Source organism: Cervus canadensis, chromosome 4, assembly GCF_019320065.1.
Source record: "Cervus canadensis isolate Bull #8, Minnesota chromosome 4, ASM1932006v1, whole genome shotgun sequence".
NCBI classification, from domain to species: domain Eukaryota; kingdom Metazoa; phylum Chordata; class Mammalia; order Artiodactyla; family Cervidae; genus Cervus; species Cervus canadensis.
Genome location: NC_057389.1, coordinates 14,489,756 through 14,510,631, shown reverse-complemented (window position 1 = coordinate 14,510,631; position 20,876 = coordinate 14,489,756). Strand labels below are relative to the sequence as shown.

Genomic DNA, 20,876 nt, shown 5'->3' with positions numbered 1-20,876 from the left:
ATATTGGAGTTTCAGCTTCAGCATCAGTCATTCCAATGAATATTCAGGACTGATTTCCTTTAGGATGAACTGGTTGGATCTCCTTGCAGTCCAAGAGACTCTCAAGAGTCTTCTCCAACACCACAGTTCAAAAGCATCAATTCTTCAGCACTCAGCTTTCTTTATGGTCCTTCTGTCACATCCATACATGACTACTGGAAAATCATAGCTTTGACTGTATGGACGTCTATTGGCAAAGTAATGTCTGCTTTTTAACACGCCATCTAGGTTTGTCATAGCTTTTTTCCCAAGGAGAAAGTATTTTTTAATTTCATGGCTGCAGTCACCATCTGCAGTGATTTTGGAGCCCAAGAAAATAAAGTCTGTCAGTGCTTGCATTGTTTCCCAGCTATTTGCCATGAAGTGATGGGACTGGATGCCGTGATCTTAGTTTTTTGAATGTTGAGTTTTAAGCCAGCTTTGTCACTCTCCCCTTTGACCTTAATCAAGAGGCTCTTTAGTTCCTCTTTGCTTTCTGCCATAAGGGTGGTGTCATCTGCATATCTGAGGTTATTGATATTTCTCCTGGCAATCCTGATACAAGATAAAATCAAGATAATAAGGATAGCAGTCTTTATTCAGTCTTATAACATTGCCAAGATGGTGACAAGCTCTTTATGATTATTATCACTTTGAACGTTTTACCAATGAAGAAACTGAGGTGCAGAGAAGTTAAATATCCTGTCCAAGGTCACACAGCTGGAAAATGATAAAGCCAGGATTCCTATCAGGCAGTCTGGTGGCAGAGCTCATGTTCTTAAATACTAAACTCTCATGAGAAGATGTCCTTGTCTTTGAAGCAATTCAAATATAACTAAGGAAATGAAGTAATGAAGAGAGACACCAGGGAACTAGCACCTATACACATTTCACCTGGTATTTAATTATAGCTTCAGTGTACAACATGAATCTTATTCCTTTAACTCTTTCTCCTCTACAGATAGAACACTGGAGTGGGTAGCCGTTTCCTTCTCTAGGGGATCTTCCCAATGCAGGGATTGAACCTGGGTGGTCTCCTGCATTGCAGGGAGACTTTTTACCATCTGAGCCACTAGGGAAGCCCTTAGTGTACAATGTGAATCTTATTCCTTTCCCTCTTTCTCCTCTACAGATAGATGTATATCAACTACTGGAGTTCTTCGTTGCAGAGGACAGAATCCACATTAGGTAGCTGAAAGAAAGGAATATACTAAAGGGAATCAGTTTAGTCATAGGCTATCTGGGAGGATCAGAGAATCATCCTTGAAAGCTACAGAACCCTAATTATACTGCCTGCTGTTTCAGTGTACATCTGGGCTGTTAATAGGCATTTACATCAGATTTACCTTAAAAATGTACATTTACACTTTCAGGTGGATTGACTCACAGGTTGGACTCAGTTGGAAAAACACTTAACTTTTCCCCATAAATTCAAATACCTCACAGAACACTTGTGGACAGCATCCCATGGGCACGCTGTTCTGTTACAAAACTGTGGATAAGGCATTCCTGATGATCCAGGAGGAAGCTTTGTGTTGGGTCAAGCAACCCTCTCTGAGAAGGAATAGTATTGCACTTTGCCTGACAGCAAGGATTAATAGAATGTATTGTAATCTTAAAAGATGGCTGCAAGTATCAATCATCTTGGATAAAGTCCTTTGATTTACATCTCGTGGAAGATTCCTTCACAAATTATCGATACATACCATGGGAATCAACCTGCATTTTGTACTAAGGACCCAGCAGACAGCAAAGTACATGGGAGCTTCTTCTTCCTGAAGGAAAGCAGAGGACGATGGAAAGCCCACAGGATCTGGACTAAGAACAGTTGTTTGAATATCAAATTGGAGAATATGGGGGTAGTGTTTGGCACCAGGCAGGCATGTTTTAACTGATAGTTCATTTCTTCCACTGCATCTAACCCCTTGGCTCCTCTCTGAATGTGAACAGATTCCAGGCTGAACTTGTGGAAATCAAATTAAAAGCAGCTAATATGTGTTTAACCCTTTGGTTGCTGGTAGCTATGTAAAGAGATTCTGTTTTCCTTTTCTCATTGAATGAAAATTTATAGCCTAATTTGTGACACACTCTCTCTAGCAAGTGTGTGGGATTTCATAGCATGACTTTTTTTTTTTCTTTTATAAAAATATGGAACGCTTCACGAATTTGCGTGTCATCCTTGCCATAGCATGACTTTTAATATACTACACACCTTATTTCATCTTTCTAATCTATTTTCTCTTTCTTTAAAAAAAATATTTGTAGCTCATCTCATCATTTTACATGCACTTTTTCATGCTTATATCCAGTTTTGGAAAAAAGTGGTAACCCCACCCCCCACCCACTTGGGCACTCCTGTGATACCCCAACCTCTCTTCTGTTGTTTCAAAAGCACCCCTGGTCCCTAGATTTGTTCTGGCTGTGCTCAAGGCTCCCTCAAAACCAATTCCACTTTTGTCTGAGTTTTAGGCCAGCTGGGATTTTCATCTTCAATCAATCCATCTGCTTCCATCTCTCAAAGATTTCTCATGATTTCTAATGCCTAAGAGTGTCCCATCGTATCTCCCAGCGCTGATTTGAGTTTGTTTTACTCTCTCGTCTCTTCTGCTGTTTCTAGAAGTGAGTCAGGAAGACTGGTGAATGTGTTCATGTGTCATCTTCCCAAGGTAGCCCCTCCTCCCTTCTTCAGTTAGATCTGTATTGCCAACAGTCCTGTGAACACACACGCTCAGACGTGCTACAGGAGCCTCAACATACAACATCTGAAATAAACACCTCACCCCCACCAAATGTGTTGTGTGTATATGTGTGCATGTGTGCATGTGTGTATACATGTGTGCATGTGTGTATACGTGTGTGTGCATATATGTGTGTGTGTGTGTTCCTTGTATAACCGAGGAAGATGGAAGATTGTGTTCTGACTGCTCTCACTCTCTCAGCTCTCTCCCCTGATAAATATCCAAGCTTTTAGGTGTTCCACCTCCTAAATATCCAGATTTATCCCTTCCTTGTCATCATTTTATTGCTATAGCTGAACAGAATACAGTTTTATCCCTTCAGCCCATTCTCCAAGCTGTTTTCAAAGTGAGATGTCTGAAAGATAACACCTTTCTAGAAATCCTTCTGGCTTCCAGGCGTCTACATGGTGAACATCAGCCCTTTAGCAGAGTACCTCGTTTAGCCACCGAACTCCTTGTTGGCCTTGATACGCACTCCTCCTCAATACTCCAACTTTGTTGTCAGCTATGCCCCCTCTGTTCTTTCATGCATCCATGCTTTTGTGCATATTGTTCCTTCTACTTAAAATACTTTTCCTCACCTCGGCCCACCCTTGCTTCCTGCCTGCCTTCGTTTCTCAACAGATATCTGTGTTGTACCTGCTCTATTGCAGGCTTTGTTCCAGACATGGACCACGGCAGATAAGTCTTTGCTCTCAATTTAAGAATGTATTGAATGTTACTTGGACTGTGTGCCAGGGGCACCTCCTCCAGTCCAAGAGACTCCTTTCTAGTTGGAGATGCACACCAGCCAGATGAGTTCTCCGAGGCTCAGCGTGGGTCCTCCTGAACCTCTTCTGCGTCTCCCAGGCTGGCTGAGCCCAGCACATCCTGTGAGTGCGACCCCAGGATGTTTGTGTTGTCACCGCTGCCATGGAACCATAGGATCCATGAGCTGCGTTCTTCCTTTTATCCGTCTAATGGTGTGGGGCACCTAAGAAAAACTCAGTAAGTGTTGACTGAACAGCTACTAACCTAAGCCAATTTGATCATGCCCTTCTGCTACTTAAAATCCTTTGCTGACTCACCACTATTAAAGATTTTAAGTCCAAGCTCCTTAGATGGACACACAGTGTCCTTCAGGCTGGCCCTGTCTTCTCCTGGTTTCTCCTTCCCCAGGTCCCAGTCATTTCCTTTTGCTCCAGCCACACCATACTGTGTCTCCTGCTCCCCAGATAATCTTCTCTAGGATTTCTCAAGGCCTACTAGTAAATGCTCTGTCCAATGAGTCTGCCTTTAATACAACCTTGTTTGTTGTTCATAACCAACTCAAAGATCACACACCCTCATATGTTACATGTTCAGTCCTGTACCCACAGAGTCACTTGGATTCATTTACGACCTTATATTGTAACCATCTATTTCTGTGTGTCTGTCTCTCCCCCTCCTTATTCCATGTGCTTTGAGGTTTTCAAGGACAGGAATTGTATCTTATTAATCTTTAACTTGCCTCTAATTTCATATGGTATATATCTCAGCTCTTAGAATATAGCATTTGATCAGGTAATTTTTGATTTAATGAATAGATTTTTATAACTCTTCGTTGTACTACGTAGGATGACAAAAGAAGGGTTAAACCTTAGTTTACTCAATGTTTTTGCAAAAGATACAATTCAAGGTCTTATTCTCAAACCAAATTAGAAGATTTATTTTTAAGTGTTGACCACCTGCTCTTCATTTCTGCTGCTTCTCTAATGTAAAAGATGAAATAATCTGTCCTTGCAGTGTTTTACTTTCCCATTTCTAGCAGAATAGTATGTCAGTCTTGTCACCCACTTATTGCCTCCTACATGCTACGTACATGAGACAATATTAGTTTCTTGAAGGCAAGTCTCTCTTACCCAATTTAAAATGCCTTTAGGTAGCTGCTGGAAAGGATCATTTAAGCCTGTCTCAAACCCATCTATCAGTGAACTGAATGTGGCACAGTGAAAAAAATCATAAGAGTCAGCATAAAGAGCCTTTAAAAAAAAATGTAACCTATGTTTTCCCCAGGCCACATGAGCCTCAGGGTAAAATGAGGCAACATTAGTAGTAATAAGCAGTGTTTCTCTGCTCTGACCCCCTGCTTAATGTCATAGGATCTCAGACTCTTTGTAAAACCTTCTCTTCAATCCTCAGATAAGTTTGAGGGGCCCTAAGTGAAGTGATGAAAATGTGTCAAAACAGTTAGCTGTTCTCAGCCTCCACGTGGCCCCCACCGTGTTTCTCCTGGCCTCTCTTCTCATTTCCAGGGTACCTACTGCTGCAGGTACCCGGCTTCTGCCGTCCAGGTTGTCTGATGGCTCCTGCTGTCACAGAGCAGCTCTGCCATGTTCCATGGCTCCCAGCACCACTGGAGACTTGTAATCTTTTTTTATATATAATTAATTTGCTTGTTTTAATTGGAGGCTAATTACTTTACAATATTGTGGTGGTTTTTGCCATACATTGACATGAATCAGCCATGGGTGAACATGTGTCCCCCATCCGGAACCCCCCTCCCACCTCCCTCCCCATCCCATCCCTCTGGGTCATCCCAGTGCACCAGCCCCGAGCACCCTGTCTCATGCATCGAACCTGGACCGGCGATCTGTTTCACATATGATAATATACACGTTTCAATGCTATTCTCTCAGATCATCCCACCCTCGCCTTCTCCCACAGAGTCCAAAGGCCTGTTCTTTACATTTGTGTCTCTTTTGCTGTCTCACATATAGGGGCATTGTTACCATCTTTCTAAATTCCATATATATGCGTTAGTATACTGTATTGGTGTTTATCTTTCTGACTTACTTCACTCTGTAGAATAGGCTCCAGTTTCAATCACCTCATTAGAACTGATTCAAATGCGTTCTTTTTAATAGTAATATTCCATTGTGTATATGTACCACAGCTTTCTTATCCATTTGTCTGCCGATGGACATCTAGGTTGCTTCTGTGTTCTAGCTATTGTAAACAGTGCTGCGATGAACACTGGGGTGCACGTGTCTCTTTCAATTCTGGTTTCCTTGGTGTGTATGCCCAGCAGTGAGATTGCTGGGTCTTATGAGAGTTCTATTTCCAGTTTTTTAAGGAATCTCCACACTGTTCTCCATAGCGGCTGCACTGGTTTGCATTCCCCCAACTGTGTTAAAGGGTCCATTTTCTCCGCAGACTTGTAATCTGTAGCAGCGCGTCTTGCCGCCGTTGGAGCCGTCCTCTTCCTTGGGTTACCGATGCCGTGAGCTGACGCCTCGTCTGCTTGCACCCCGCACCGCTTCTGCTCCAGTGCTGCTGCCCCCGTCACCGCCGCCCGTCCCTGCCGCTTCCATCCGCCATGACCCACCGCCTCCTGCCGCCTCCATCCGCCATGACCCACCGCCTCCTGCCGCCACCAGCATCACCTCCTCCTGATGCCCCCTAGTTAGACCATGCGGGCCCCCAAACGCAATTCCCAATCACACCAAATATTTTAAGGAACATAGGTATTTTCGTTTCAGATGCTTCTCACCTTGTGGCCTGAGTACAATCCAAGCATGTTCAGACACGAGCTGAGTGTTATCTTTGGAGCATCCTGGAACTCTCCCTCTAGTCCAGGGACCACACCCAGCTTGTGGACCTGACTTGTTCCTTGCTTAGGATGGGCTCAGGCCCAGAGGTTCCACAGCCACTCAAATACACATGCCTGTTGGATCAGCCTAGAAATTCATTGTAGACACTCAAGCTAGCTTTCTTTCTGCACACTTCAGGAACATGTGCACACATGGGTACATGTCCTTATTGAAATTGCCAGAGAGAATGCAAAACTCACATGTTTGTGAGTTTAGTCTATTTCCCCCTGGTACTGTGAAATTGCTGGTATTGTGGAATTCTTCTGAGAATCTAAAACCTGATGTTATCTCATTTACCTTGAGGAATATCAGCTGGGATATCTCCAAATAATAGCTAGGCTTGTCAAGATAGGCAGTTGTTTCTCTGTAGGGTGGAGGAAGTCTGAAGCTAGGCCAGTCCAGGCCTGGTGGTGAAGCTCTGTGAGGTCACCAGGGCCTAAACCATAGCTCTGGTCCTCCGCCCTCAACACGCGGTGTCCACTGCAAGAACCCAGGCTGCTGCTGGAGCATCGGGAGCTGCATCCCAGTCAGCAGGAAAGAGGAAGGACCTAGAAAGACATGCCCCTTCTCTTTAAGGACACTACACTCACAGAATTTACATGCTGGGTTTCCACTTACCTCTGATGGGTCAGAGCTTGGCTGCAATGCCACATTTAGCTGCAAAAGAGGCTGGGAAATGAACCCTTTACTGTGTGTGTCCAGGTTTCCAGCCACATCAGCAGTTCTGCTCCCAGGAAGGAGGCCAAGAATACATAATCAAAGAGATCAGGGAGTCTCTGCAAAACAGAGAAGATTTTTTTCCCTCCCCTTTTATAGATTTCAACCTGGCACATTGAATTGCTTGTGCCATCCACACCAGTGTATGTGAGAGGATCACCTATTGATAATTTAATTCATACTTCCATCTCACTGCTGTTGATGCATTTCCCTTCCCTGTCGTGAAAAGGTAGCTCAGCTGTTGTCCCCATGTCTAACAGGCTCTTGTGTTGTGGGACAAGAGCCAACACTGACAGGTACTCAGCAGGTAAACCCGGCCTCATCTTTTGCTTTCATGGCATGAACTCATGGAAACAATGATAGCGAAGTCCCTGTAATGGGAGAGGAGCTCCAAAGTTTGGGGAAAGCAGAAGTGGATTGGAGAGAGGTGTTGAAGCTTCCTTGAGGCAGAAGGGGTCAGGGTTTGGGCTGTCTAGCAGCTAGTAGGGACCAGAGCTGTGCACTGCCTTCAGAGCACATCCTAAGAGCAGCGGCCATGTGTGTGTCTCAGGAAGCCCAGATGTGAGTCGTAAAGTACCTCCCAAGGCTGGAAATGTTTTCTCTGCTCAAGAACCCGTTTTCCAGAGAGATGACCAGGGTGATCCAGACAGTAGGGTGAAAGTGAAGTCGCTCAGTCGTGTCCGACTCTTTGCGATCCTATGGACGGTAGCCTACCAGGCTCCTCCATCCATGGAATTTTCCAGACGAGAGTACTGGAGTGGGTTGCCATTTCCTTCTCCAGGAAAATGTATATTATGGGAGTGGGTCTGGTGAAAGTGAAAGTGAGACAGTAGGGTGTCCCCTCTCTATTCTGGTCTTACAAGTGAACTGAGACTATCCTATAACCCTGGAGAAGTAGAGGCAGTGCCCAAAATGAGATCAAGGGTGAATTTTCCTCCACGAGCAGGTAGGAACTTAGGGAGAATGTTTTTTTCCCAACAGAGTATTAATATTTTTTAAACCACATATTGTCAGTTAATATTTATTCCTGCTGTGAGGATAGGGCTAAAAATAGAACTCAGGCCTCCTGAGTAATAACCTTGCAATCTGCTGTTGCAGCTTTGCTGTCTCTGAAGGCCAAGGTTAGAAGTGGTAACCATATTGATCACTGAAGAGTGATTCATCCTAACTCCTCAGCCTGCTGCCTTGGCTCATCATTTTTTGTTTTCCCACATTGATTTAATCCTACATAGTCGCTTTTTAGGCTATCAACTCCTGGAAGGCAGGTACTCAGTCTAGACTATATGACATGGTCCAAGGCGTGTTATGTTGCTCACACAGTCTGTTGTTCCATTGACCCTTCCTCATGTCTTCATCGTGGTGAAATTCGTTAGGCACTCACCATGTTTCCCCTAATCTGGGGCTTGTTATAGAATTATACGTCAGAGCCAAGTCTCCAAGGGAAACCCAAGGTGTTATAACCAGTGATATTGATGATTTAGTAGATGATGTTCTTTTTCTGAACTTCAAATGAAACCAGTGGGTTATGAGGATTCATCCCTCAGCTGAGTCACAAAGACAAGTTTCTGCCCTCTTGCAGTTAAAAATTCATGAAGCATTTTCAAAAGGCTGTTGAGAATCAGGCTCAGTCACATTCTTGCCCTTTCTAACTTAAATATTGTCTCTATGACTCACTGCCTTTGGAGGTCTTCACTTTTGCCTATGAGTTGTAATATGGTGTTTCCACTGAGTCAAGAATCTGGTTATCATTTAGTTAAGCTAAAGAAAAATATAAGCATTACAGGGAATCAAGCAATAAAACAAAATATAAACATCAGTTCGTTTCACTGTGCTTTGCTACAAAGCTTGGCAAGCTTTGAAAATTGGCTTGCTGGGGTTGTCTCCCCAAGGTGGATGAACCAACAGCTAAAATGAGGCTAGAGACATTTGTCAGTGACTGCTTTTCCTGCCCCATGATAGTTCTCTCTATCAGAGGGAACTTTGGTTTCCAACCGGAAAGGAGAAAGTGAGAGGCAATTGATCCCCTGACAATGAGAGCTGATCTGTGTCTCATAATTGGCCCACATGCCACAGATTGCTGGTGCCTACATCTGTACCACATTACTGGGTTTCAGATAGCAAGTTTTGCAACTGCAATATTCCCTGAGATGCCTTTGCTTTTGCTACTATGGCATCAGACTATTTCCCCCTTTTGTGGCCAAGTTATTGGAAGGAAGGCAAGGACCTTGGAGAACTTGCTTTTTCAGGATTGTTAATGTCTTATAACTTCCTGCTATCTTGCTGCTAATAATTCATAAAGCAATGTTTTTCTTTTTAAGTATAGTTAATTTAAAATTTGTGTTTTAAAATTTGTGTTAATGAAGTAATTAAGTTATATATATATATAAATACACACACACACATATATATATATTCCTTTTCAAATTCTTTTCCATTATAGGTTATTATAAGATGTTGATTATTGTTTTATGTGTTATACAGTAGGTCCTTGTCCTTTACCTATTTATACAAATACCAGTGTGTTTATGTTAAGCCCGTATTCCTAATTTATCTCTCCTCACTCCCCTCAAGAAATTCATGAAGCATTTTCAGAAGCCTCTTGATATATAACATGGGGCCCCAAGTTGCACAACACCTTGGCTGCCATCTGTTTTGCCAAAAGTTTTACTTTTGTTTTAGGTTCAAAGGACTCATTATCAAAAAAAACTACATGTCACACACAATAAACAATTTCAATATTTAATAGAGGATTATTTAACTTAATTTCAATGTACAGTCATTGAAAGAAGAGCAACAGAAATAATAGAGAAAAGTAACAGCACATACATCACCAAATTGGGCTGACCAACATCCAAACTTAAACAGCTCTGGGAAGTCCCTCGTTAACCGCAATCTGGAGTCCCAATGGGGAAAGGGTCCCAGGCGGTGCATCCACCCCATGAGTGAGACTTCAGATTGCAGTTTTGGGGGCTCCTGCATATAACCCCAGGCTACGAACTGGTGGTATCATCAGTTTGTGAGCAAAAAGGCGGCTGACTTTCCTTTAACTTTTCAATGCTGTTTGTTTCACCTTGCGAGTCATAAGATTTTCTGAACCCAGGGGTCTAGCCAGGCCTCCAGGAGCTCAAGAAAATCCAAGACCCGCTCCCTCTTTTAACCTAAAGTGCTACTTGACCTGCTGGTAGTGACTGGTGTGTTTGCAGGCAGGCACGCAGTTTAGGCAGGGTCAGAAGTCAGTCAGAGGCCCGCTGTCCTACTTCTGAAGCATGAACAAGGTTAGTTCCATTTTAATTTCCTTAACATGATCTCAGTGTCTGACCTGTGAGGATTCTTGTGGAGGTTCTAACCTTGTCTCTGTCCCTATGCTCAGTGGCGAAGTTTAGTAAATTCCCTGAATCCACTTTTGTGTCCAACTTGACTCCTCCCTCTATAGCAGGTTGGTGAAGACAAAGGTCAAGTCCCTCCAGAAAACCTAGAATTGTCATCTGCAATAATAATAATAAAAGAAATAGAGCTAATAGTGAAGATGCCACTTCCCTCGGAAACTTCTCTTGGAAAAGCGAGACTGTTTCTTTCTCAGGATTCCCCAGCAATCATTTCAAGTCACACTGGACCAAAGTAGATCACACACCCACCCTAGGACCAAGAACCATGGCCAGGAGGTTGGGATTGTGTCACTTAAGGCCTGAGCCAGGAATATTGAGCTAAGACCCAAATGCAAAGATCTTATAGTATTGGTCATGCAAACCCAAACAAGAATGGGATAGTTTCCAGGAGAAGGAGAATGAATGATGGAAAGATAGCAGCAATGCTCACAGCAACTAACAATATGTATTTAGCACTTGATTTATATTTTCACAGTTCTGAGAACTTTTTCACTTAATACTCACACACACACACAAAAAGAAACACAGAGAGAGGTTCTGATTTTATGCACATGTTCAGATTAAAAAAAATTGAAACTCAGGGAAGTTGAGTTTACTTGATAACGTTACCCAGCCAAAAAGTGGTTTAAACAAAGAAAGTGAAGTCGCTCAGTCATGTCTGACTCTTTGAGACCCCATGGACTATATGTAGCCTACCAGGCTCCTCAGTCCTTGGAATTTTCCAGGCAAGAGTACTAGAGTGGGTTGTCATTTCCTTCTTCAGGGGATCTTCCTGACCCAGGGATCAAACCCAGGTCTCTCACATTGCAGGCAGATGCTTTACCGTCTGAGCCATGAGGGAAGCCCTAAAAGTGGTTTAACTGGTATTCAAATCTGAGTGGTCTGACTTTAAAAGCTGGATTTATTTGGTCTCCTCCTAAGGAAGTATCTCTGAGCTTAGCCAGAGCACACTGAGGAAGCCAAGTGTCCTGGGCTCGGGAGACAATGATGTAGACACAGATCCAGTTAATTAGCACAACTTCCTCCGCATCATGGTTCTGTCAATAGCCACCTCTCCAAGCAATCATCCACCCCTCCACCAGCCCCTCCCGGTTTCCTTTATAGCTTCCCTGAGACCAGAGGAAGGCCTTACAAGGTGAATGATTTTCTCTGAAGCTCATTCCCACAGGATAGGAGCTGCCTGCCGGAGACTAGGGCACATGTTTCAAGGGTCTTACAGGATAAGAGGGGCAGAAAGAGAATCTCCCTAGCAGTTGGTTTTCTTCAGATGTGATAAGACAAGCTCTTATTACTACACAAAACAGCTCTTATTGCTATATCAAATATGTACCTTAAAAACTGAATTAAAGAATAGTTTCCAAGAATTTGTTTCCCATTAAAATCAAGAATTACAGCATAAAAGGTATTCTTTTCCTTTGACAGCTAGTAGCATTCATAAGCTTAGTCCAAGTGATTCTTTCTAGTGCCAAGAGGTAATAAAAGGATCTTGTGGTGATGACTGGTCTGGCCAAAATACATATTCAGAGCCGTTAATAATATCTTACTCTGTCAGTTCCTAGGGCTTAGTTCTCTGTGTAAGCAGCTTTGTGTTTCCGTGTCTTCCCTGAAGAAGTAGGTGTCAGGAATCAAGCCAAGGATCTGTAGCAGGACAATTGACATATATCTGATGAATATGGCTCTTTGTGACAGTGAGATCCTCTAGATCTATCTGATCTATTTCATGACATTTTATTTGGCAGAATTAAAGGAGTGAAATATAGAGAGCTGTCTGGCTTTAGCAGAAAAGTCTTGCTGCTTTTTCATTCCTGTGTTCTCAGGTGGTGTCATGATTCATAATCCATTTTGAACTTAATATTCATGGCCCTAATCAAGCAAGCCATATCAATTTCATAAAGTTGGGTCAAGTAAGGACAAAAGGAAAAAGCTGAGAGAAAATTCGCTTGGAGTTCTTACCCTGTAGATGGCAGAGAGATGGCATATATCAAAAAAGATGACATATATCACTTCAAGAAGTGATACATGCCTTAAAAGTCACTCACATTGTTCTCTGGACTAAACTGTATTCACAAGTATTATAGTATTCTGTCTTTTTAATTAATTTTTACTGAAATATAGTTGCTTTGCAATGTTGAATTAATTTCTTCTGTACAGCAAAGCAACTCAGTCATATGTGTACCTACATCCCCTCTTTTCCAGATTCCCTTCCATTTAAATCACCACAGGGCATTAAGTAGAATTCCCTGTGCCATACGGTAATTTCTCTTTAGTTATTTTATACATGGTAGTGTATATATGTCAATCCCAATCTCCCGATTCACCTCATTCTCCCTTCCTCCCTGTCCCCATATCATATAAGTGATATTATGCTGCTGCTGCTGCTGCTAAGTCGCTTCAGTTGTGTCTGACTCTGTGCGACCCCATAGACGGCAGCCCACCAGGCTCCTCCGTTGTTTTTCTCTTTCTGATTTACCTACTTCACTCTGTATGATGGTCTCTAGGTCTGCCCATCTCTCTGCAAATGATACTTTTTTTTTTTTTACTTTTTATGGCTAATATCCCACTGTATATATATACATACCACATCTCTATCCATTCCTCTGGTGCTGGACATTTTGGTTGCTTCCATATCCTGTCTATTGGAAACAGTGCTGCAATGAACACTGGGGAGCAAGTATATTTTTGAATTATGATTTTCTCTGGGTATATGCCCAAGAGTGGGATTGCTGGGTCAAATGGTAGTTTCTAGTTTTCTAAGGAACCCCCATACTCTTCTCCATCATGGCTCTATCAATACAGTATTCTGCTTTAAATGAATTATATCTTCAGGTTGCAAGTAAAAATTTTAAAAATTAAGTGATGGGATGAGTTAGAATATTTTTGAGGCCCTTTAGGGCAGTTTTCAGATGATTATAAATAAGAAAACATTTGAGATCTCAGCATTCGTTTTAAGCTGTATCTAACGATTTTACAGTATTTGTTAAATTCTTTCTACATGTCCAGCACTATGGTAGTGCTAGAAGAGCAGTGACAAATATAACAGCACAGTCCCTACCTGTAGTGGGCCTTACCATTTAGTAAGAAAGGGAGAAAATAAGCATAATATTAATACATAATTTCAAGTTTAAAAAGTTTTATGAAGATTGATAGCAGGCTGCCAAGAGACAAAAGACCAGTGTGGGAAGGAGGGAGAAACTTTGTATAGTTAGGGAAGTTTTGCCTCAGATTGAGAAGAAAGTAGCCATGCGAGTAGAGAAGAGGGCAGCCTTCCTGGAAGAGGAAACAAGAGTGGAAATCTCTGCAGAGGGAAAGGGCCCTTTACTGAGACGGGGGCAAGCTGGAGAGGGGAATGTTGGAAACTAGCCTTGGAAGGGTCTGAAATGCTCACGATTTCAAATAGGCAGTTGGATAAAGAGCCTGGAGTCCAGAAGTCATGTCTGGGAGGGAGGTGCAGATGAGGAACAACCAGCATATAGATAAACATTTAAAAATGATCCAGTGGATAAGATTGTCTTGGAAGAGAGTAGGGAGAAAAGAGAAACTCCTACAAGAAGCCATCAATACGGAAGAGCAAACCAGTAAAAGAGTGAGCCCAGTGGAACTGGGAGAGCAGAGGTCATAGGAGTCAAAAGAAGAGAGTTACTGGTTAAGGATGGTGGGGTGATGAGCACATCTCCCACTCCCCTTTCTATCCTGAGACCTAGGAAACGATCTTAGTAACACGGTTTTAGAAAAGACATAAATGTGACTGCAGTAAAGACATGGGGAAGAACCGTCAGTGGCTTCATGTCGGTGATTTCTGGAGGATGGAAAGGAGATGGAAGAGTGACTGAGTGTGACCCAGGAAGACACAGCGCAGAGAACACGTGCAAGAGATGGGGTTACAGGAAGACCCGACCTGCCCTGCGGAATCCTAGAGAAGTGTACCACAGAGAACAGAAGTGAGGCTAAGGGTTGAACAGAGAGGAATGCATTGAAAGGAAGAATATACATAACTGTTGCTCTTCGACCACATTCACCCCTGCATTCTGAATCTCTGGCTAGAAAAAACAAACAAACAAACAAAACCTCCTCTCTGTAAGTTGAAGGCCTATACTCTACAGTTCCTAGAAGTGACCTCCTTTAAATAAAGTCTACCTTCCTACTAAGCATGTTAGTTCACTTCAGTCGCTCAGTCGTCTCTGACTATTTGCGACCCCAAGAACCGCAGCACACCAGGCCTCCCTGTCCATCACCAACTCCCGGAGTTTACTCAAACTCATGTCCACTGAGTCGGTGATGCCATCCAACCATTTCATCCTCTGCTGTCCCCTTCTTCTCCTGCCCTCAGTCTTTCCCAGCATCAGGATCTCTTCCAATGAGTCAGCTCTTCGCATCAGGTGGCCAAAGTATTAGAGCTTCAGCTTCAGCATCAGTCCTTCCAATGAACACCCAGGACCGATCTCCTTTAGGATGGACTGATTGGATCTTCTTGCAGTCCAAGGGACTCTCAAGAGCCTTCTCCAACATCACAGTTCAAAAGCATCAATTCTTCGGCACTCAGCTTTCTCTATAGTCCAACTCTCACAACCATACAAGACTACTGGAAAACCATAGCTTTGACTAGACAGACTTTTGTTGGCAAAGTAATGTCTCTGCTTTTTAATCTGCTATCTAGGTTGGTCATAGCTTTTCTTCCAAGGCAAGCGTCTTTTAATTTAATGGCTGCAGTCACCATTTGCAGTGATTTTGGAGCCTGGAGCCTGGATAATGGAACCTGAAGCATGGAGAAATAACATGCTTTAATAAAGCGTGTTAACCTTGATCTAAATCTGTGAGATGACAGGGTCTTCCATGTACCCAGAGCACCCAGTTAACTTTTTATTGCCTCACTCTTAAATATGAATAGACAATTAAAGATCACTAGATTTTAAGAAAGTGTCCAACACAAAGAGATCATGATAAATAATAGGTAAATATGACACTGGAGGAAGTGAAATATTAATATATGGAACAGAAAAATCTTCAAAAAGATTGCAGCAAAAAAAGGAATAATCAAAACAAAAGAAAGATGTTTTGAATAATAAAATATGACTGCCAAAGTACAACATTCAATAGAAGCATTACAAATCAAAATGGAAATATCAGAAAGTAGAAGAAAAAGTCAGAGACAGAAAATGCTATTTACAAATAAAAATAAGCAACATAGAAAGAAAACTAAAGAACATGAAAGAAAGAAATAATAAAGAAAGGAAAACTACAGACTCAGAAAACTTCGCCTCCCATATGACTTTTTCCTGTGGTAATAAATCAAGGGGTAAATAACAATAAAAAGATGACATGGGATACAAAAACTGACTAATGGAAGTGCTGGAAAGAGAAAACAAGTAATAAACTATCAAAGAAATAATGCAGGGATATTTCAGAGAGACAGATTTAAAGGTCTACGGGTTTTACAGGATCTGAAGTCCTACATGGATGAAAGAAATAAAAGACCCACACCTAGGCACATCTCGTTGAAATGTAGAAACACCAAGGATATAAACATGATCTGAAATGCTTTCTCAATGGGATATGGAGGAAACAACTTATAAAGAAATAAGAATCACCCGGTCATCAGACTTTGCAATTAGCAAGACCAAGGGCTAGAAGACAGTAGAACAATGCAAAGTTTCAAAGGAAGATGATTTTCAAGCTGTAATTCCATACCCAGCTAAACCATCATGTGTGAAGAGAGAATAAAGATACTTTATGTATACAAGGACTCAGAAAACTTTGCCTCCCTTATGCCTTTTTCCTGTGGTAATAAATCAAGGGGTAAATAACAACAAAAAGATGACATGGGATCCAAATAACAGAATTGCTAACTCACGCCTGTGAAGGGAGGTCTGGGGATTTTGCTCAAAGAGAAGGAAGTTAGAGGGTGCTGAGAGGGAGGTCTCCAGACCCAGACTGGATTTCAGACTGGGCTCCACAGATTCCTAGGAAACACAGAGACATCTTCAGGGACTCTGTGAGATGGAGATCTGAGATTGACACTCTTCATAATACTGCTAAAATATGCCTTTTGCATGTCTTTGAAATTTGCATAAGCCAAGATGGTTAAAACTGCTTACTAGCATAAATGAATTGGTGCTACCAAGCAGTACTAACAGGCACTGAATTCTCCTCTGCCATGCACTCTGGTGAAAACAACCAAAAATAAAAACAAACGAAAAAAAAACCCCACCACCCTTTATTTTAAAATGTCATAGACAAAGCAGCAAAAATTGTTAGTTTTATTCATCTTGACTCTTGAGCATGTCTTTTTAAATATTCTTCGCATCAAAACAAACGTGCAGAACCCTCCATCAACCGCAGCATGAAGGTGTTCTTGGGGACAAGCACTTGTGCAGCTGTTTGTGAGCTAAATTAGATGCTTTTGCCATGAAGCACTATTTTTACTTGAGTGAACAATTGATAGACAAACTCTGATTATTCAAACTTGGAATTTTGGCAGACATTTCCTAAAATGAATGAAATGAGCCCATCGCTTCAAAGAAAAGGACTGACAGTATTTATTGCCACTGATAAAATGCAAACTGTCAAGCAGAAATGACAATCTTGGAAAACTTGTATCCGCTACTACAAACCTGACAGATTCTCGATACTTAAAGACCTTCCTGATGAGATCAGTGGTGGTATTAACAAATGTTATTTTTTTGATATTGTAAAATATTGATATTGTCAACATTTGGAAGATATGCATAACTCACTGAATCAACATTGTCTAAATAACCAGTGCATGGTATTATATCACACACAAGCAAAAGAGCTCCCAAAAGTATGAGATCAATAGATTTTAATGTAACAGAGTATGAAAACTGCATTGGTAGGGTGTCAAAATAATGTAAGCACTTTATTGACTTGTAGTTTTTAGAATCAAAATATAAGCCTAGTTCCTGTTGTAGAACCAATGGTAAATACCATCAACCTTGCTTTATCCATAGAATGAGTACAGAAGACAGAAAGTAGGAGGTGGAAGTGGAAAGAAGAGATAAAGAATAGGGCAGCAGCACTAATTCCCTCACATTACAAAAAGTCAGAAGACCTGTAGTTGATGGAATAAGAATTTGAAGCTGTTGGTATTTTAGAAAGCTTGTTAAGGAAACAGCAATTAACATAGCAAGTATGATTCTGTTGCAAAAAAGTGGGGAAAGGAGAAAGGGAATCATGCAAGGGAACTAAATCCTCATTCATCATCACAGAAGCAAAGGGATAAAGTAAAAAATCAGGAGGTTTTAAAATATTTAGAAATAAGGAGCTCATTCCCAGAAGAAACTGCTTTTTAAAAATTAAAATTCACTGCTTCTGGAGAGTTGGATAAGGCATGGGATATGGTTGCATGAGTTGCCAGAAAAAATACAAAATACCTCAGTTAAGTTTGAATTTCAGATAAACAACAAATACTTTTTTTTTAGCATAATATACCTCCTATATTAAATGGGATATACTTATATTTTAAAAAAGCATTGTTTATCTGAAATTCAAGTTTAACTGGGTATCCTGTATTTTTATTTTTTAAATCAAAAACTGCATGGACTTTTCTTTTTTTTTAATGATGGGCCCTTTTGCACATTTAAATTATATAGCCACAGATAACTAATGAGACCCTGCTGTGTAGCAGAGGAATCCACTCAGTGCTTTGTGGTGAACTAAATAGGAAGGCAATCCAAAAAAGAGGGGATGTATGTACAGATATAGCTGATTCACTTTGCTGTACAGTACCAACTCACACTACATTGTAAGGCAGCTATACTCCAATAAAAAACTTTTAAAAAGAATATACATAGTATGACTCTAAGTATAAATAAATCACAACAGAGAAAACCAAATATATTTATAAAACCACATGTTAATCAACATGTGTAAAATATTTAAGTTTTTTCTTTTTTCTTCTTTAAAGAGGAAGATGCTGGGCCAGTACTATCTAGCGCCAGTGAAGTTTCAATAGATGAGGTTGGCAGATTTGTCTATTGCATTTTGCCACGTGGAGCTCAAGGGTGTCTTTGACAAGAACAGTTTTAGTGGAGCAATGGATCTGCAGCCTGGATTTCAGTAGATTCACAAGTGAGCAAAAAGTGAGGAAGGAGAGGTAATTATAGAATCAGAGAAGAGGAAGGTAAGGCAGAGATATGAGATTTGAAGAAGGCATAGATATGAGATTTGAAGAAAATCTGTTGGTTATAGGATTGCTGATACATTTTTCTTTCTGTATAGCCACCACATACCTTAGAGTAATCCATTTCTGAGATGTCATCTCAAATCTGTGCCACATTATAAAGGAAATTCTAACAATGATTTGGGATCATGCCACAGGAAGTGACCCCTCCTGCCCCCAAATAGCTTAGTAAGCAAGGGTCCAACTTTTAGGGGGAGGAATGTTTGTAACAATGTGAACGTTCTTTATAGAAAGGAAGAAGTGAGTAAAAATTAAATATAGTGATTTGCCACATATTTGTCACAGGTGAGCCTGGGATGGGAGTTTACGATCCCATTCTCACTGACAAAAGTTACCAAACCAGACTGTCTTCTTCCCTGAGAACCTGGAAGTCTAGCTCTCATATTTAAATCTACCCAGTGCTTGAATATGTAAAGTCTTAGGGGAATACAAATTTGACTGAGACATAGAGCCAGGTTCCAAGGAAGAAAAGCTTCACTATAGTAGCTAGTCAGATTTCCCCTGACTGTTGACCAGCTTATAGGCTTCAGGATGGATTGAAGCCTACCCTTGCTGACCTCTGTCCCCTGCACCCCTAACTCAGCTCAGTCACTATGCGTCACTTCCCCCAAAGCCTTATCTCAGAATTGAATTTGAACTGGCTTCTTCACCAAAAAAAATATAAAAGCAACTTACCTCTTCTCAGCAGATTTTGTAAAAATGTCTGAACACATTTTTCTCTCGTTGGAACAACATGCAAGCCATCTTGCCCCCATTTAGGCTTTCCAAGCACTCTCTCTTCCCCTTGAGTTGTGCTACGGTTTAAAAAAGCCCTCTACTTTGTTCTACTGCGGTCACATCGGTGTATGATTAGCCACTGAAATGAGAACTTATTAAAACACTTCAGTTATTCTGTTTCTGTGAGCAACACAGGAAGAATTTTTTTAAAAAATCCTTATCTAGTCAACTCTCATGGCAAATGACTCATCATTTCCTCTCCAAAGAGGTTAAGCTCATCTCATTTCTCCATAAACTCTCATTTCTCTTTTCTTCACCTATAAACTCTGGCATCTTGAAAGCAGCAGAGAAATGAAAGAGCAGCCATAAAAAGTGGACAGCTTTCTTTTCCTTTGCTTTGGAGGTGCTGCTTCCAGGAGTAATCTGATTGTCACTCAGCCCCTCAGGCCATGCTTCTTTCTCCCTGAGTCCAGTCTTAGCATGCATCCCCAGATAAAACTAGAGATGCCTAATACATATGTAGGAGAGACCCTTGAGAGTCCCTTGGACTGCAAGGAGATCCAACCAGTCCATCCTAAGGGAGATCAGTCCTGGGTGTTCATCGGAAGGACTGATGTTGAAGCTGAAACTCCAATACTGTGGCTACCTGATGCAAAGAGCTGACTCATTTGAAAAGACCCTGATGCTGGGAAAGATTGAAGGCAGGAGGAGAAGGGGATAACAGAGGATGAGATGGTTGGATGGCATCACCGACTCAATGGACATGAATTTGGGTGAAGTCCAGGAGTTGGTGATAGACAGGAAGGCCTGGCATGCTGTGGCAAAGAATCTGACATGACTGAGTGACTGAACTGAACTGAATATATATGTTTGCTAGTTTGTTTTTGAGGGGCGTGAAGGGATTGTTTGCACATCATACACCAAAAGCATCCTTTATGTCCGTAGATCATCCCAGCTCTTCCCCTAAAATATCTTCCTGTAGTAGCTTCCACTCTTCCAGCCCTGTCTCCCATTGATCTCTCACTCCTCAGCCTCTTCTCTCCCTCAGCCCCCTGAAAACCCTGTTCAGTTCATGTGATTTACACACAAGGCAAGCACAACAGCTTGCAAAAGAAAAATGCTTCATTAGACAAACCAGGGTAACGTGGTATCCTTTAGGCCCTCCAATGAATAGCTTCCTTTCAACCACAGAGGTTATCGAGAGCCGTTATCAGGTTCTAGGGCTAAATTTACAATCACTAGTTAATTTGAAGTTATTTAGGAAAGTAGGTCAGTTAATGGTGATTAATATAGATATAAAATTATATAAGGATATGTGGACGTGAACCTTACATCATGTTTATTTGTAGAAGGGAAATTCCTCTTCTGTATTCATTTGTTAGGATAGAAAATGGTTGAGAGGTCCTTTGGAAACCAGTGAGGTTTGGAAAACATTTAAAAGTATGTAAATGAATAATAAACACTGGACCAGCAAAGCCATGACCAATGACCT

The 20,876-nt window shown here is 41.5% G+C and overlaps 1 long non-coding RNA gene across 13 annotated transcripts in view; it reads left to right on the top strand.

Annotated features, from left to right (window-relative positions):
- Positions 1-20,876, top strand: part of LOC122439514 — a 517,062-nt gene that overhangs the window by 461,097 nt on the left and 35,089 nt on the right. For 10 of the 13 annotated variants that reach the window (XR_006268903.1, XR_006268898.1, XR_006268896.1 and 7 more), the window contains one exon: positions 5,931-9,377. The exons of the other annotated variants lie outside the window; for them this stretch is intronic. This is a non-coding gene — a long non-coding RNA (uncharacterized LOC122439514). Of the gene's footprint in view, positions 1-5,930; positions 9,378-20,876 lie in introns of those variants that run through there. 13 annotated transcript variants of the gene reach the window in all.